The 19,436-nt window shown below is 39.4% G+C and overlaps 1 protein-coding gene across 2 annotated transcripts in view; it reads right to left on the reverse strand.

Moving 5' to 3' along the window:
- The window catches only part of KCMF1 (potassium channel modulatory factor 1), a 67,080-nt gene that overhangs the window by 26,996 nt on the left and 20,648 nt on the right, over positions 1-19,436 (reverse strand). The gene's annotated exons all lie outside the window — the stretch shown is intronic.

The raw sequence follows: 19,436 nt of genomic DNA on the forward strand, positions 1-19,436 counted from the left end.
AAAGCCTTCTATTTATATGTGATATACTTGTTTACATAGAAAACCCAAATACAGCTAAATTATTAGAATCCAATATTTTAAGCAAGGTTGCTAAATATAAAAAACAATTTAATAAAATATTGTGTTTCTTCACTCCAAAAAAGACAGAAAAATATATCATTAAAAAAGACAATATTTATGATTCCACTTATATGAAGAACTAGTCAGATTCATAGGAAAATAAGTCTAACAGTGATTATTGGGGGCTGGGTGGAAGGAGAAATGGGGAGTATTGTTTAATGGGTACAGGTTTCAGTTTGGGTTAATGGAAAAGTTCTGGAGATGAACAGTGGCGATCGTTGTACCACAACGTGAATGGACTTAATGTCACTGAATTATACATGCATAAACTGACACATGGTATATACGTTTTACCACAATAATAAAATTATGCCAGACTGGCCTGGTGGCATAGTGGTTAAGTTTGTGTGCTAAGCTTCTGCAGTCCGGGCTTTGCAGGTCTGGATCCCAGGCATGGACCTACACACTGCTCATTAAGCCATGCTGTGGTGGCATCCCACATACAAAATAGAGGAAAACTGGCACAGCTGTTAGCTTCTTAGCTCAGCGACAATCTTCCTCAAGCAAAAAGAGGAAGATCGGCAACAGATGTTAGCTCAGGGCCAATCTTCCTCAACACCCCCCCTCCCCCCAAAATTATGCAATTTGCAAGAACATTTTTTTCTTTTTTTTTAAGATTGGCACCTGAGCTAACAACTGTTGCCAATCTTTTTTTTTTTTTTTGCTTTGTCTCCCCAAATCCCCCCAGTACATAGTTGTATATTTTAGTTGTGCGTCCTTCTAGTTGTGGCATGTGGGATGCTGCCTCAGCATGGCCTGACAAGTGGTGCCATGTCTGCGCTCAGGATCCCAACTGAGGAAACCCTGGGCCACCGAAGTGGAGTGCACGAACTTAACTACTCGGCCACAGGTCCGGCCCCTTCAAGAACATTCTTTAAAAGCGCTTGTGGAAAAGTCTAGGCAAAGATGGATAGCCTTTTATGAAGGAAATTAGTAAAAATGTATTCAAAGACATTAAAGGACTTTAAAAATACCAGGTCATGAACTAGAAGGTTCAACATAATAAAATGTCAGTTCTCGCCAAACTGTTCTGTGGAGTCAATACAATTCTAATCAAAATCACAAAAAGAATTTTTTGTGAAACTTGATAAGCTGACTCAAAATTTTATGCAAGTTGCAAAGGGCCCAAAATAGCCAAGATACTCCTGAAGGAAAAACAAGATGGAGGGGTTTGCTTAACATATCAAGAGCTGTTAGAAAGCTACAGTTATTAAGATAGAATGGTACTGGCATAGAGACAAACTGACCTATGGAACAGAATAGAAAGCCCAGAAACAGATGCACACATGTTGAAATCTGTTTTATGACAGCAAGGTCACTAGAGATCAGGGGGAAAAGGAGGGAGTAGACAATAAATGTTGCTAGCACAGGTGATTATCCGCATGTAGGGAAAACAAAATTGGATCTCTTCCCCAGATCCCACACACACAAATCAATTCCAGATGGTTTAAAGACAAACATGAAAGGAAAACAAAAAAAATCTGTGGAAGATAATATAGGAGAATATTTTTAGAATTCAGAGTAGGAAACAATTTCTTAAATCTCACACACACACACACACACACACACACACACGGTCCAAACGATAAAGTAAGAGATAAATTCAACCACATTAAAATTAAGACTTTTCTTCATCTTTTAACATCCTAGAGTGACGGAAAAGATGAGTCCCAGAAACAGGTGATATGTGCAACATACAGGACAGACAAAAGTTTGGTATTCAGAATACAGTAAGAAGTCTCACATAGCAATAAGAAAATGACCACACTCAATAGAAAAATGGGCAAAGACTTCTCTAGGCACTACAAAGAACAAACAAAAATGGCCAATAAATATATGAAAAGATGCTCAATCTCATCAGTCATCAAAGGAGCAAATAAAGTCATCATGAGCTACCATTTTGTATCTACCAATTTGGCAAAAGACTAGAAGTCTGCTACCAAGTGCGAGAGAAGATAAGGAGCAAGAGAAACGCTTCTGCTCTACCAGTGGAAGCATACACCAATACAACCACTTTGAACATTTTGTTCATATTCTAGTCAAGTTAAACATGCAATTTCTATGCCTCTGCAATCTCACTCTTAAATACATTCCCTGGGAAAACTTTTGTCCACGTCCACCAGAATAATGCAGAAAAATGTTCACAGCAGTTTATGCAATTGAAAAAAAAGGCCATTAACAGCCCAAAGGTCCATCAACAGTCCATTATAGAACGAATTAAAAAAGAATGAATCACAGCCACAGGTGAGGACTTCTGAGAATCTCAGATGAGTGAAAGAAAGTCTCAAAGAATACATATAGCATAAAGTTCAAAAACAATATCTAGTTTAGGAAGTCAAATATGTAGTAAAACTACAAAAGGAAAACAAAGGAATGATAAAATTTTGGTCGTCGTTCCCTCTGGAGAGTGTGGAGCCCTCCAGAGGTGGTTCTTTTAGATCTGGCTGAGGGGACCTGTAGTACCATTCTTTTCCTTGTACTTGTTTGACAAATGTTCTCACATATCCACTCAATTTTTTAAAAAGTCCACTCTCCCTCCAATCAAAAAAATAAAAACAAAAAGACAAAGCTGGGATTATAACAACCTGTAGGCTGTCTGTTCAAGGTAGAAAACTAGCACAGTTTTTGGCAGACTGCAGATTCTCAGTAAAAGTTTGTTGAATGAATACATCCTTACTTTAAAAAGAACATGGGATTCCAGTTATCTAAATCTTAATGGCCATGGCTCTCCTAAGGGGTGAGGGTGGGAGTGGTGTCTGGCTTCACCTACAACCCAGCAGGAGTTCAGTATGGGGCTAGCCCCATGGCGGAGTGGTTAAGATCGCACGCTCTGCGTTGGCGGCCCAGAGTTTCGCCGGTTTGGATCCTGGGCACAGACATGGTACGGCTCATCAAGCCATGCTGAGGTGGCGTCCCACATGCCACAACTAAAAGGAATCACAACGGAAAAATATACAACTATGTACTAGGGGGCTTTGGGGAGAAAAAGGAAAAAAAAACCTTAAAAAAAAAGAAATAGATTTAAAAAAGTGTATTAACTATTTTTGATGAAATCATTTATAAAATGTATGTTTTTCTAACTTCTTAAACACTAAAAGACATTTAACAACTTTTATGACTCAAGATCATTATTTCAAACACAAATACATATTTAAGTCATACCATCGATCATTATGTTAGGTAAGTTAGGTTTTCAGCAGGGTTTCTTACAACTTAAGACTCACTTTATAATAATCTATGGCGGCAAGTATGCTATAGAGGATTTTTTTGTGATTAGTGTACTATGAATAAAAATGTTTCATAACATATAGTTTTCCATATAGCCCGCTATCCCTTGTCATTATAATAGTGCTGCCCTTTGATGCTTCTAAACAGTCGTCGTAAGCTTCATAGAAGATCCTAACTTTATAAAGATACCATACCACCTCTGACTTGAAAGCATCTCTAAGTCTCTAAATAAAAGCACAGAAGCGTGTAAAGGCTTTGCCACAGTTTTTCAATAGCAATCCTGTCTTCCCTCGCTCCCACATAGAATTACTAAATCTCATTTAGCTTTCAAAAGAACCCCAGATTTCCCACTCAAAACAGGGGCCCTTCTAAGTATATCTGTCAGAATTCATTTTATAACACAGACTAATGAAATTTGCTCCCTTAGGGTCAAAGATGGGAGCTCCTATCAGAGGGAGTAAGTTAGCTTTTTGCCGCATAGGTCCTTGGCTGACTGACAATAGTGCTTCTACGTGGTACCAGAAGGCTAAAAAATCTGAAACAGAACATATATGTGGCATATGTAAAATCAGCAACTTCTTGATAGGAAGAATGGAGTTGCTTCTGATGAGATAGTAAGATATATTTAAGACATTAAGAATTAAAGTTCCAGGGGGCTGGCCCCGTGGCCGAGTGGTTAAGTTCACGTGCTCCACTGCAGGTGGCCCAGTGTTTCGTCGGTTTGAATCCTGGGCACGGACATGGCACTGCTCATCAAACCACGCTGAGGCAGCATCCCACATGCCACAACTAGAAGGACCCACAATGAAGAATACACAACTATGCACCGGGGGGCTTTGGGGAGAAAAAGGAAAAAATAAAATCTTTAAAAAAAAAAAAAAAAAAAGAATTAAAGTTCCTATAGAAAAGTATCATGTCATAACAGAAACAAGAGTTCAAATATTGTCAAATAAAATGTCACCTTGAGAGGCAAGGCTGGAGAAGGGGAAGAACCGTGTGTTAGACGGCACTGAGAGCTATTAGATTAAAATATATTTAGGTTTCATTTACCCTACACTATATACGAGCTGCAAAAACAGAGTTAACCAAATATTAAAATATGCAACTCATCCTTGAATAATCTAGCTGTAGCATACTGTGTCGTAAATAAGTTCAGACAATCACTAGTTTGTAAAATGGAAACTAGCACAAGCTACGCCATAAAGTTAAGATGGGATATTTGTGACTCCCTATTTGATCGAGTTCACCTGACAAGATAAACAAAAATGCTAGGAAATATAGTTTAACCTAAATGTTGACACTAGCACAGGTTAAACTTAAATGAAAAGGATGGTGTATATCTGACAACTCCCAGCTGTAAAAGGTATATCTACACACATTCATATTCTCAACATTTACCCATGTATTTAGTAGTTCTGTAAAATAAATACATAAAAGCTACTAACTAAAATCAAAGGAAAGAATGCCCTCTAGTGGGAACAGATGTTTAAAAAGCCACCGAAATAATATTTTAAAAGTCTTCTTTTCTTTCTTAATTTTTAAAAATGAAAGAAACAGGTTTGTTTATTTATTTATAGCTTTTTAAAGAGGAAAAACCCAAACGTTGATACAGCTTTTTCTTTTGATTTGAATGAATTTTTAGGTAAGGAATAGAGAGATGGTGGGAAGGAAAGGTCAACAAAAAGGAGATTATCTGTCAAGAAACACAGTGAAAAAGAACGCAACAGGAAGTCGGCCCCACCTGGAATTTGAAGGTCTGGAATTACACAGCACTTGCCACTGACAATATATTTTGACTTCTGGGTGCCACGTAATTTGGGAAGAAGGCCCTCTTGTTACCTCAGTGAAATGTCTAAGTATTATCTCTTGAGGGCCCATGCATCTCTAGTAAGTGTGACTTTTTAAAAAAGAGTGTATGTGTATTATATGTGCTAAACAATAACTTTAATATTGAGAACTGCACTAAAATAACTTTACAATGATAAGGAGAATTCCCAAGAAGAGGCTCTTTGCATTTAGGTGGCTGAAAAATCATGCAACCCCTTGAAGAGTATCTCAGATGAACACAAAAGCAATTAAAGAAATGAACTACAGTAACTTAGTGAAAAGCAGAAGTAGCCAGAATTAAAGAAGATGGTAAAAGGATATTTCCAGGACCAAAACTGCTGGAGGAAGGAATCTAAGCCCAATTTTGTTGTTGTTGTTGTTGATTGGCCCTGAGCTAAGATCTGTTGCCAATCTTCCTTTTTTTTTTTTTCGCTTGAGGAAGATTAGGCCTGAGCTAACATCTGCACCAATCTTCCTCCACTTTACATGTGGGTTGCTGCCACAGCACAGCTGATGAGTGGTGCAGGTCCGTGCCCAAGATCCGAACCTGTGGACCCGGGCTGCTGGAGTGGAGAGCTGAACTTAACCACTATGCCACAGGGCTGGCCTCTAAGACAAATTTTATAATGCTTCACAAGCTAGGAGCCTAGACCAGGAGTAGAAATCTTTCCCTCCTTCTACTAAAGAATCACAGGAAAAATACAATCATGCCTTGCAAAGGTAAAGTAACTCTAGGAGTTTGTTTCTTAATAAATAAATAAATAAATAAGTAACCCCCTACTTAATTATTCTTAGAATTAGGAACAGAACCCCCCAAAATCTATTAAACATACATGTAATTCTATACATGTTTATTTTAAAAAATTTATGCCACGTGGTTAAGGGAGAGATTCAAGAAGAGAAGACTGGGTAGAGAGACCCATAGAAACATATCATTCAAGAGAGATTCCAGGTTCGGAAAAAGAAAGTATATAGTTGGAGGAGGGCAAGATTCAGCAGAGAGAGAATGAGGTGACCGAGAGGAACATCAGAGCAGAGGAAACATGGAGAAGCTTAGGAAGTAGGTTTTGTGGTACGTATGTCCTTCACGCTTAACATACTGGCTTGAAACCATGATACTTACCTGGCAATTTAAAACAACCCTTTCTGCGCTGGGACTCAGCTTTTTTACTTTTACTGTATTGTTTTCAGGTGGAATTCTACAAGTTCAGTGATATGTGATAATAAGGAGCATTTGTCTATCCTTTATTTGTTGAGTATCTACCATGTGTCAGGATACTGCAATGAACAAAAATGGCTGCTACGGATATAGCAGTGAATAAAAATCTTTGCCACACAGAGCTTATACTCTAATGGTATCAGGAGCAACTTCTATCATTATTGTATGCCAGACAACTTACATACGTTACTTTACTAATTTCTGCAACAGAGTCATGAGGTAGTTGGGAAGTGTAATAAAACTACTACTGTGTTTATGGATGATTCAAAGCCAGTTCAATTTGCCCAACAAAGTAGACAGAAAGGCAGGGTTGGACACTATACTGAAGGAGTTCCTTATATACTTTGTTAAAGAGGGAAGTTTAATTTACATCTAAAAGTTTTCAGTGTAGAGAAGTTGGTCTATTTTAGAACAATTGATTGGTTTGCTTGGTTTTAAAGGGCTAGTCTATGCTCTTATTTCATAGAAATGCATCCTTGGCTTGCAAACAGAAACCTATCTTAGTAACAATGGACTTGCTCATGAGTGAGCTTAGGAATAGCCTTTCAGAACCTCTTATCTGGAAATAGAGAAGCTTCTATATTACTCAATCTCTATTATACTCAGCATGATTAGAGCTGTTTTCTGACTCTCACATAAAATGAAGGAAGAGGAGGTGTGTACAGAGTGCCTGGGACAAAGCAGGAATTCGATGAATATCTGTAGAATGAATGAAGTGAATGAAAAGAGAAGGGGACATTTTCCTAGAGTAATTAGATAAGGGCTCAAAAAGAGAGAAAGGGATTAATGTGTGTCTATAATAGACTTCTTGATGTAAGAATGACTGAATGATGAAAGGAGAAAGAAGGGACTGACAACAGGTACTTGTTTCCTACAGGAGGAAAGAAAATTAAGTAGGTAAAAATGCTGCACCAAATACTTTTAGGCATCATCCACCACCCAGGAGAGCTTGGTGGCAAGCTGTAACAAACGACGGGGCTGTTGGTGGGAAACAGGTTTTCATCGGCCATGGTTTTACGTTAACAATTTATATGTAAAAACCAAAAATAAAAATCCAATACGTTCATGAATATCCGCACTTCAGTTTGGTTGCTTCAAACAATGCACACTGCAGACAAACTACTGCTTTGCTCTGAAGACCTCCAGGCAGGTCTACGGGGCAAGGCAGAGAGCTCCAGCCCTCCCAAAAGACAACTGTCTGGAAGACAAAGTGATATTTTTATAAAAATATCTAGTGATTACACGAATATTTTGCAGAGACTTGTAAAGGAGAATACTAACAAAAAATACATCAAATTTCAAACCTGTAAGAGCCAGTCTGAAAAATTAAAACATGTAAAAAGGTATAATATGACATAGGAGAGAGTCTTCCTCAGCTCATCTCTACTCAGCAACACCCCCTCAATAAGTAATTAGTGTTTAACTGACCTTGATACCCCAGGCACTTGGGCTTATACACTGAACTGTAGTTCTTTTACAGATGAATAAACTGAGGCACATAGGCACTAAGTAACTTGCTCCAAAGGTACACAGCCATTTAGTGGCAAACCAGCGATTAAGATGAACGGGTTACCTACTGAAGTATGTCTTTTGACATAAGTAAATCTGTTTTTTCCAGAGAGGATGTCTTTATTTATTTATTTTTAAAGATTGGCCCTGAGCTACCATCGGTTGCCCATCTTCCTCTTTTTGTTTGAGGAAGATTGTCGCTGAGCTAACATCTGTGCCAGTCTTCCTCTATTTTCTATGTAGGACGCCACCACAGCATGGCTTGATCAAGAGAAATATGTAGGTCCATGCCTGGGATCCAAACACAAGAACCCCAGGCCACCGAAGCAGAGTGCACAAACTTAACCACAATGCCACCAGGCCAGCCTCCAAGAATTACTTTTTTGAGGCAGGTGCTTATGGATATTTATTTATTTCCAGAGGTGATAATCAATCAACTACAGCTCTAGCTAAAGCTGCTATTTTCTAAGTTCTTGCTCTAGAGTAGTGTTCTCTCAAACTTTTTGAAAATCCATGCCCTACACTGGTAAATGTTTTAAAACATTACCATTGCCTTTATTTAAAATTTCAGTAAGCTAGAAACATGTCTGGCCTCACTTTCAAATCACAGCAGAATATCAACAGGACTCAAATTTATAATTTTGCATTTTTGGTCTTTTCAAAAATATAAGGAAATCTAGCATACATACATCTTCACAGTGAACAACCTATGACACGACATAATCACACAATGAAGTACTAGAACACTGTGCTCCAATGAACCACCAGACCTACTCATATCAACATGCGTAAGTCTCCACAAAAACAAGTTGTAAAAGGATATACACTGTATGGAACCATTTATGTAAATTTTAAAATACACAACACAATACTTTATAATTGTTTATGCACACACACATATGGGAAAGCATACTGAAATGTGGATAGGAAGGATAAACACCAACTGCAAGAAGTGATGACCTCTGGGAGGTAGAGAGAAAGGGAAGAAAATAGAATGAAATCAAGAAAGGGTATAAAGTGGGATTTGCCTGTATCTGCAAAGCCTTATTTCTTTCTATATGTTTAAAATGTTTCATTAAAAAAAAACAAAAAAACAAACCCAACGTGGACAAACTCCCCATCCCAACTCAACTTGTACAGTAACTTATAAAGTAGTATGGAAGATAGCTTTTGGTGACAGGACAGTTGGTTTTATGTTGAGGGATAAATGGCTAAAATAGTTGACTTAGTGAAACTGGAATAAAACTACCTTTTTTTGGCCCCCAGGTTAGATGCTATATCCCATACTTGTTAATTCCTGCTAAAATATAAACTAGTCACTGAGTTTCAAGCTAAGTGTTCACAGAATGACTTCTCCCAAGCACAGTGTATGATCTGGACATGGTAGACAGCTCACAGGCGATAACGCAGACTATACTACGGGGCACTGACAGCAGGGTCAAGATGCTGTTAAGAGTGCCTTCCCATCACACACTGCGCCAATAAAGGACAAACATTAGTAGGGGACTTCTTGCTTGGAAAGACAGACTACATACACTTGTGAGAGAGAAGAATGTCATTTCAAACAACTAAAGGGTGAAACACACTTAACAGTATTCCCCACCCCAGAACTTCTTGGCCTATGGTTTAAACACTTTTAAACTGATTTTCTACAACCGTTTAAAGGAAAGGGGAAGAAAACTGGAAATCCTCAGTGTACCACAAGATGAATAGGGAGGGAGTAGAAAACATACTGTTTAACGGTATTTGAGCTAGAAATGTCTGCAATGTATATGTGATAAATTACCAGTCAAGTAAGGCACGTGACAGCTTTTTCTATTGTAGTGTAAAAGATTTGTGCTGAAAGAATATTAGGAGACAATTTCACATGAACTTACCTTACACATTACAACATTATTTCAATCAACAAAAATTTCTGAGCACCGACAGTCGCCCTTTAGTGCTTAGAGTTTAATAGGGAAAAGATTAAGTAAACATTAAAATCTAGCATGAAGAGTGAGGACAGAAAACTATGGGAACACTCAACATACAAAAACAATACGAGATGATCTATCCTGGTTGGGAGGATACAACAGAAGCCTACAATTAGCCTCACCCTGACACAGCTCTTCATACCAAGCAGTCCCCGAGGTACCTTCTCTTCAAAACACTGACATACAACTTCAAGTCTGTTTGTTCCACGTTCCCTACACATAGAGCAGTTAGTCTAAATCTACTCTCAGAAACCCACTATATTGTGAAAGACAAGAATTGAGTTGCTTCCTCCTCTTTTCTAGGCTAACCAATTTAAAACATAACAGGTCCGCAAAAATCCTACCGTACAACTGTTACATTACTTTTATGTCTGCCCCAGTTCCTTCACTGATTTTAAACTAAAGGGACCTACAGCAGGCATAAAACTCTGGAGAGGACTAGGAATAATTAACACAAAGTACAGAGAATGCTCTAGCACTGGAAGAGAAGAGGCAGTCTGCTTTAGGAAGTCTACAAGCCTAACTTGAGATGGTAGGTTTGAGGAGATAATGAGACACGCAAGTTGAAAGGTATTGTAAACAGTTGGTTAGGCTGATCTTTGGGACATTGCCTTTGAGAGAGGACATGTCTTAGTATCACTGAGAGTGACATATGATAGTACGAAACAAAGAAGGAAAGAACTACGTCTAAAGATGAAATGAGGAAAATGGACAGTGCTTGCATAGTTTGAAGAAAATCTCTAGGAAATTAAGTTAATTGGTATTCAAATATAAGTATTCACAACTAAAAATGAAACATTATCTTTAATATATATATCTTTCATGTTTCTTCTTCCCTCCATTTATGAACATTGCCAGCCATGATTTTGAGTAATACGACCCTAGTAGGGCACCACCCAGAAAATGCATCCAGGTTGACAATATATCAATAATGTCTTTGAAAGGCAACACTCAAAAGAGCAGTTCATCCACTTAAAAAGAGTATGGCAGTAATTCCAACCTAGAAAAATTCAAGAGCAAACTTTAGACCATGTAAACAAATAACCTTATCAGCAAGGATTCGAATCCTGCCTAACTGCAAAGAGATTGCTTAACTGGTCTTTGCTTTCCTCATCAATTAAAGAGAGGGATAAAAGCTTTAAAAAAAAAAAAAAAAAAAAAAACTGAAAAAAAGGAGGCCAGCCCTGTGGCCGAGTGGTTAAGTTTGCGGCTCCGCTGCGGCAGCCCAGGGTTTCGCCGGTTTGAATCCTGGGCACAGACATGGCACCACTCATCAAGCCATGCTGAGGCGGCATCCCACATGCCACAACTAGAAGGACCCACAACTAAGAATACACAACTATGTACCAGGGAGCTTTGGGGAGAAAAAGGAAAAATAAAATCTTTAAAACAAAAAAAGAGAGGGGAAAAAAGGATATAATAATCTCTATATTGCAGGACTGTCGCAGGCACATAAACATTAATTTATCTTCCCTTCCTTCACATTTCAAGGACATCTGAAGTAAAGTAGGGTGCCGGTTATTACTACTGTTTCTCAGCTCCGAGCCTACCCTTCTATATTCTCTGCAGTGCTGGTCCAGGAGGTGGTTCTCTATCAGGGCCCACTGTGCCCCCCAGGGGATATCTGGCAATGTACAGGAAGACCCAGGGAGGGGGGATGTACTGGCATCAAGTAGGTAGAGGCCAGGGATGTTACTGAACATCCTACAAAGCACTGGACAGCCAACTGGCCCAAAATGTCAATGGTGCTGAGGTTGGGAAACCATGGTCCAGGGTCTGCAAACTCAGTTATTCAGATTCCCCTGGCAGCTGGCTTCTGGTTTATGTAACACCAATGCGAGGCCCTAGAGGGAGAGAGAAAGCATCCCCCAGCAACACAGGGGCTCCAGCACCAGCCTCTTCTGGCATTCTCATCAATAGCCAGCTGCATCCCAGAAGGCCAAGTACCAACTGTGTGGAGATGGGCTGGGGGGATGGAGGGGCCTCCGAACTCTTAAATTCTACTAACTCCATCTTTTCCCTTTTTGCAATGATGAAGTATCTGTATTTGTACTGTCCAATGCAATAGCCACTGGCCATTAAAATGCCTTGTCAGCTAAGAGGGCCTAGAAGCAGTGATGCACCAGTAGTAATGAGCCTACCACGCACCTGGACTTGGCTTCCAAACAGCATCCTCCACTAAAAGGAACCAGAGTTCCTCGCAGAAATGGACATTTCCAGGGGTTGGGGCAGGGGAACTACATGCACCTGTAATACCCAGTTCTAGAATGAATGATCCAGAAAGAATGATGGGTACACGTTAGAAGGACACAGAAGAAACCTTGAAGGGGCTTCCACTGGCCAAATCTGAGACAATTTGAGCATGAAAATAAATAATAAAAAGTAATAGATTATAACCCATTGAATAATGTAAGAATCCATATGTTCGGGGGCCGGCCCCGTGGCCGAGCGGTTAAGTTCGCACGCTCCACTGCGGTGGCCCAGGGTTTCACTGGTTCGAATCCTGGTCACGGACATGGCACCGCTTGTCAGGCCACGTTGAGGTGGCGTCCCACATGCCACAACTAGTAGGACCTGCAACTAAGACATACAACTATGTACGGGGGTGGGGGTGGGGGTGGGGGGGCAGATAAAGCAGGAAAAAAAAAAAAGAATCCATATGTCCATACTGATATAAATGAATAAGTAAATAAATCAAGGAGAAGGAAACAGGAAAAAAATTTTCCTTATGATATATTGACTAGAACTTACATTCCAACTCCTACTTCACCAGCACCGGACCTGCACTGTCCAGTATGGTAGCCACCAGCCACAAATGATTATTTAAATGTAATTTATTAAAATTAAATAAAATTTAAAATTCATTTCCACACTAGCTGCATTTCAAGTGCTCACACGGCTAGTGGCTATTGCACTGGACAACAGTGCACTGGACAGCGGCATTTGAGACTGAGCCATAACTTTGTGAAGACACAGACTAGAACAAATAACAAGGTAAGATCTAATTATGTTCTTTTCTGAAACTCTTAAAATTTAGTATTGGAATTTAAAAAAAGACAATTTCCTAAGAATAGGGAGAATAAAAATAAACAATAGAAACAAAATTTTGGAAGCCAGAAAGTAGGTGGATGAGCTGAGTTAGGAAATTGGAGAAAGCTGAATTTTAGCATGGGTAAAGAGGAAAGCTAAGAAACAACCCAAGTCACAATGCAGATTCAACAAAATGTCCAAGACTGGCAGCAACAGGTATCGCTGGAACTTGGGTTAGGGTGCAGAACTGTTTAGAGATGGAAGATGTAAAAGCTCTTTGAGAAGCAGTTAAGTTTCTAAGCTGCCTCTCTGACATTATACTCCACCTCAAGTGGAAAGGGGAAGTTTATTCATTGAAGAGGGTAAAACAGGGTCTCTGATCTAGGGAACTCAAGGCACTGCTGACGACAGAGTAAAGTGCATACTTTACTGAAAGCAGGAGAGCTGGAGTTAAGTAATTACATTATTTCCAGAAAGAGAAAGAGGAGGGGAGAGAGAGACTAGAACACTAAAGAGAAGAAAACTGGAACACAGTCTAGAAGTTTCAATATCCTGAAAGTAAATGGGGGAGAGGAAATAATCAACAGAATACTTCAAGAAAACTTCCCAGAAAAGAGGATAGGAGTTGCCAGACCGAAAGGACCAACAGAGTACCCAACACAATGGATAAAAGGAGAGCTACCTACCACATTTCAAATGAGCAGGCAGAAAGGAGATTCTATGGGCTTCCAAGAGAGGGGGTGGGGAGAGAGGAGGGAAGGTCACACACAAAAGATAAAAAATCTGATGTTTTCAACGGGAACAAACGCTGGACACTAAAAGGTAATGCACTAATGTCATCAAAGTTCTGAAGGAACGAATTTGCAAATTAAAAGTCTACACTTTGGAAAGTTATTCAAGCATGAGGATACTATAACAACATTTTCAGATGTGTTAAGTTCTTTAAAAAGTTGCTTCCCATGTACCCTTTCTCTAGAAACTACATAAGTATATGTTACCAAAAGAGTGAAAGGAGAGAAAAAAATGGGGAGAAGGAATCCAGGAAACAGGAACTCCAACACAGGAGAGAAGCAATGAAAATCACCAGGAGGATGGTAAAATGAGAACCCCTAGAATGACAGCCATGCAGTAGATGAGGGCAACTAGCTCACATTGCAGCAGTGACACTTGAGAGCCACACATACTCAGTGGTCATCACCCACCACTCCTGAAGCCATAGTATTGTTTGTTTTACACCGTTTTCTGAAGTGTAACACCATTCAGAAAAGTACACAAATCATAAACACACAGTTTGGTTTTCACAAAATAAACATATCCTGTGTAACCAACATCCAGATCAAGTAATGGAACATTACCAGAACCCCGAAAGTCTCCCTCAGGCGCCTTCTAGTAATCACCTGAGTCACTATCCTGACTTCTAACATCCTAGATTAATTTCCCGTTTTGTCTATATACGCACAAATATACATCCAAATCAATACTTGCAGTGCTTTCCCAGTCATTTGCGCACATTCCCAGCTGAGGTCAACCAAGTTGCTGCTCTACTTTCTCGTTTCAGCTCTTATACTGTAGACAACAGTCCTCTCCATGGTCTATATAGTGCCATGTTTTTCACCTTTTGGAGGTGATTTCACTGTTTAAAATGACCCCTACGTGTAGTGCTGTCTAGTGCTCCTAAGCACCACAAGGTTGAGATGTGTCTTACAGAGAAAATATTTGATAAGCTTTGTTTGGTCATTAATTACAGTGCTGCTGGCTGTGAGTTCTATGTTCACGAATCAACAATATATATTAAATAAGGTGTCTTTTGGGGTGGCCCTGCGGCCTAGTGGCTAAGTTTGGTGTGCTCCATGCTCTGCTCTGGCAGCCGGGTTTGGGTCCTGGGCGCAGATCTACACCACTTGTCAGCCATGCTGCGGCAGCAACCTACATGTAAAATGGAGGAAGATTGGCATAGATGTTAGTTCAGGGCAAATCTTTCTCAGCAAAAAATAATAAATAATAAATAAAGTGTCTTTCAACAGAAACACACATAAAACAAGGTTACGCATTGATCTGTTGATGAAAATGTGACCTGAGGCTCACAGGAGCCTAACCCTGAATTTCCCCTAGGAGCAATGGTTCAGAATTGGCTAATTCAGTGTTCATGGCAACTTTACAGAACACAACTACCAAGAATAACAAGAACCAACTAACTACACACAAACACAATCATATAGTATTGTACTTTTTAAGACAGAATGGCACCTGGGGCGTCTGGCCCAGGCTCAGCTGCTTGTCTGGACTTGGCTGGTCATGACCATGTGCTGACGAAGCTCCTGCTCTCCCCTCCAGGAAAGAGGTTCAACTGAGGACCCTCATTGCACCTCACAAGTGTTCTGCTCTGACCTGCTCCTGGGAGCCGGGGGTGGGCCACAGGGAGCAGCCGTCCTCTGACCACGTCTCTGCTGGACATCTACCCTGGTCCAAACAATGGCCCAGCCAAATCCTTCCTCTGTGGTGGCACTGAGTTTTCAAGGTTCAATCGTGACCTCACCCACTGCCTTCTCCAAAGGGTCTCTCAGAAACACTCAGGGATGCTGACAGCAGACGTTGTTCAGCTTATCCAGTCCTAGGAGCTTTCATCCCATAGTGCAAACTGCCCTTTCCTCACACAGCGAGGTGTGAGCTTGCTACTCCATGTTTCCTAACTAAACAACTCGTTGCTGAGATAGGAATAGATATATTGGGGGTGAAACTGTAGAGAAAGGCAAGAGGATGATCAAGATAAGGTCCAGATAGTGATTATGGACATGTCTGTGAGATGGCCTATGTTTTAATATAGATGGATACAAGATCTTTGTTTTATCTTTTTACTCAATATACATAGTTTACACACTCTTCTGAATGCATGACACATTTCCCACACATACATAAAAATACCATTCTCAAAGAAAGGATTGATTGGCTAGCCATAGATCTTAAAAATGACAAATACTGTTTAGTTTTTTTTTCTTTTTAAAGCTATACGCTTCTTACAAGAAACTATAAAAGGATATTTTTATTTCCTCTTACTGGGTGAGGACTTTCTAAGCAATACAGGGAATCTGAAACCATAAATAGTGGGAGGGGAGGAGCACACTGTAAATTTGATAATAGGTAAGGATAAAACTTTAATATTGGCAAAAGATTCCATGAACAAAGTCAAATGACAACAGGGAGAAGTACTTGCAACAAATATAACAAACTATGGGCTCTTAAAAATTAAGAAAAAGATCATCAGAAAAAAGACAAATGGGAAATGAGCTATGAACAGGCATTACTGAAGAGGAAATACGTCATTCAAATATGTCTGTGGTAATAAAAGAAGTATGTCTAAAGCCCTCCACAATTTCCAATGCCATTCATAAAAAGGCCTAATTCAAGACAGACTCCGGAAAATCTTAAAGTAGAAGGTTCAGGCATGACCAATAAAATGAAAGGTAAGCTTACAATTCTGTGAATCACAAGCGGCTTCATTCTTAGGTAAGACTGACCCTCCACCTACCAGCCCTCCTCCAAAACCAATTCCACTGCTCTCATTCTGAAAGAGTTCTAGCTGAGGCACCACCTGCAGTTAGCACATAAGTAAGACCTTCACCCTATGCTAATAACATTTTTTAGCTTCCTCACATAGTTACATACTTGCTACATTTTCATTTCACTTGCCCACTTATCTTGTCCCATGGTAAGGTCCTGTACTTGACCCTATTCCATACAATGTTTTTATTAGTGACTTAGCAAATGACAGAAAACATACTTACAAGTTTCGCATGAAAGAAAGGGTTAAAATATTGGATGACAGAAAAGAAATTCAAAGAGAGGTAAATGGGCGTGCTAAAACAAACAAGATGAATTTTTTTTTTTTAAAGGAAGATTAGCCCTGAGCTAACTACTGCCAGTCCTCCTCTTTTTTTGCTGAGGAAGACTGGCCCTGAGCTAACATCGTGCCCATCTTCCTCTACTTTATACATAGGATGCCTACCACAGCATGGCGTGCCAAGCGGTGGCATGTCCGCACCCGGGATCCGAACCGGCGAACCCCGGGCCGCCGAGAAGCGGAACATGCGCACTTAACCGTTGCGCCACCGAGCCGGCCCCATACAAGATGAATTTTTAAAGGGATTGCCATAAAGTCTTGCCTATGGATTAAACAGCCATTGATGTGATAAAAAATTCTGGATGAATTAACCAAACAGAACTTCAGCTTCAATATTAGGCCAAGATGTGATTCAGTTACTAAAAAAGCCAGCAAATAAACAAACAAGCTTAGGCTACCAACATTAACAGACACACAAGATACATAACTGTAATATTTCCACAACACTGTACTCTTGTCAGACCATACGTGAAGAACTGCATTCAGTTCTGGGTGTCTAGTTTTAATAAGAAACAAATACAGTAGGTGGAGAGAATGGCAAAGGATCTAGAAACTAAGTGAAGAGAAATTACTAAAAGGCAAAACGGGCTATTCAGCAGAAGAGCTGAGAGTAGGTGATGCTGAGGGGATGTGAAAGCTTCAAACTACCACAAAGAAGTAGTACACTTGTTCCCTGGGCAGCTACTAAGGTCAAAACCAGGAGGCACTAAACGCAATGTGGTATCCTGGACTGGATCCTGTAGCAGAAAAGGGACATTAGAGGAAAAACTGATAAAATCTGAATAAGTCTGTAGTTTAGCGAGCAATAACGTACAAATGTCAGTTTCTTGGTTTTGACAAACGTGCCAAGGTAATATGTTAACATTAGGGAAAACTGGGTGAGGAGTATACGGGAGGTCTCTATACTACCTTTGCAACTTTTCCGTAAATCTAAAATTACTACAAAATAAAAGTTCATTAAAAAAAAGCAGAAACGAGGCACATGGTTCAACAAATGATTCTCAAATAGTGTAGTGAGGGCTCTATCAATGCATGGGTTGTGTCAGAGACTAGACAAACTGAAATGTGCTTATGAAAGGATTTCTGTGTATTTTATGGGACACTGGTAGCATCTACATTGGAGGCCAAATGAATTTAGTAGGGCCATCAAATCTATCTTGAAGTCTGAAAGCCAGAATGTAAAGAACAAAGCTAAGTGAAGGGGATCGATCTATCAACACCAGGGAAGTAACAATCATATGGTAATAATGTTGCAATTGGTCCTTCTACTAGTTTTGAGGAGGACCCCAAAGCCTTCTTTAAGTATTTTTCAAACTATAGGTCATGACCCAGTGAAATCAGTTTAGTCACAGTAGCTCTCCACTGTGAGGTACCACTCCCAGGGGGCATTCTGGAACTCTGTGGGGGGTACTTCTGAGTCATCACAATGACTGGGGACCCTACTGGTATTTATTGGGATGCTAGGCATCGGGAAATGCAATAAAGAATTGTCCAGCATCCCAACAAGATTTTCCAAATCTTCCACCAGACATTCAAGTAGGAAATTCAAAACAAAACTTTAACATTATCTAAGTATACTACCAAATTCCATTTCCCCCCCATAAACACAAAATATTTTTTGCAGCTTTAGTAAGCACTTATTTTCCAGTTATGCCCTTATCACGTAAGTTAGGAAAAGACTGCTTTGCTTCATTCAGAACTTTACAAAAGACTGGTTAGCATTTCAGACCTCTAATGACGAAGCGGTTTCTAGTACAGCATACCTGTACCAGATGCTTTTATGGCTGGACCTTTCCAATCGGTAATAGAGACTCCTCTGAACAGATTTATTTCCAAATATTATTGTTAGTAGGGACTTATGAAAGAGGGTTCTTTCCAAATTTTTTAACATTAAAAAATATTTCACATCAAGGTCATCCTATATATAGTTTTTTGTGGTAGAATGATTAGAAATCTATGCTTTGAAAATTAAATATTTTAAAATAATTTTTAAATTTTTTAAAATAATTATTTAATAATTTCAATAATAATAATTTAAAAATAATATTAAATGTTTACTTGGGGGTTGCTATTCTTTTTCTTTTTCACTCTAGTAATGTCCCTCAGTCTACCACATAGCTGTTACTGTTTCTTTTTCTAAGCCATCCTCTCCTCTCCATTGCCTATCAAAGGATATGCTCAGCAGGAGGTTAAGTACTAGAGTCTGAATGCAGGCTGCTAATGGTGGATTCCTCCAGGTTTTCTGTGAGAGTTCCTCACCTCCTTGTCTCATGCCAGGCCATTTCACAGGGAATTATTTGACGCCACACTTATAAATAAGGTCAAACTCATTGGTGAGTATGTGATAGTACTTTTACTTCTCTGTATTAACAGTCTAATTTAATTTGGTATCCCTACATCAAGTAAGATTATTTCCTTCTTTCTCCTATCACATTTCCCCCTCTTTTTAACATTTCCCTTTCTCTTATCATATTTTGTTTCTATTTATTCTAACAGTTTATTTTATTTTTTAAATTTTTAAAAATTTTTTATTTTTTGAGGAAGATTAGCCCTGAGCTAACATCTGCTGCCAATCCTCCTCTTTTTGCTGAGGAAGGCTGGCCCTGAGCTAACATCGGTGCCCATCTTCCTC

This window comes from Equus caballus, chromosome 15, assembly GCF_041296265.1.
Source record: "Equus caballus isolate H_3958 breed thoroughbred chromosome 15, TB-T2T, whole genome shotgun sequence".
Taxonomy (NCBI): Eukaryota; Metazoa; Chordata; class Mammalia; order Perissodactyla; family Equidae; genus Equus; species Equus caballus.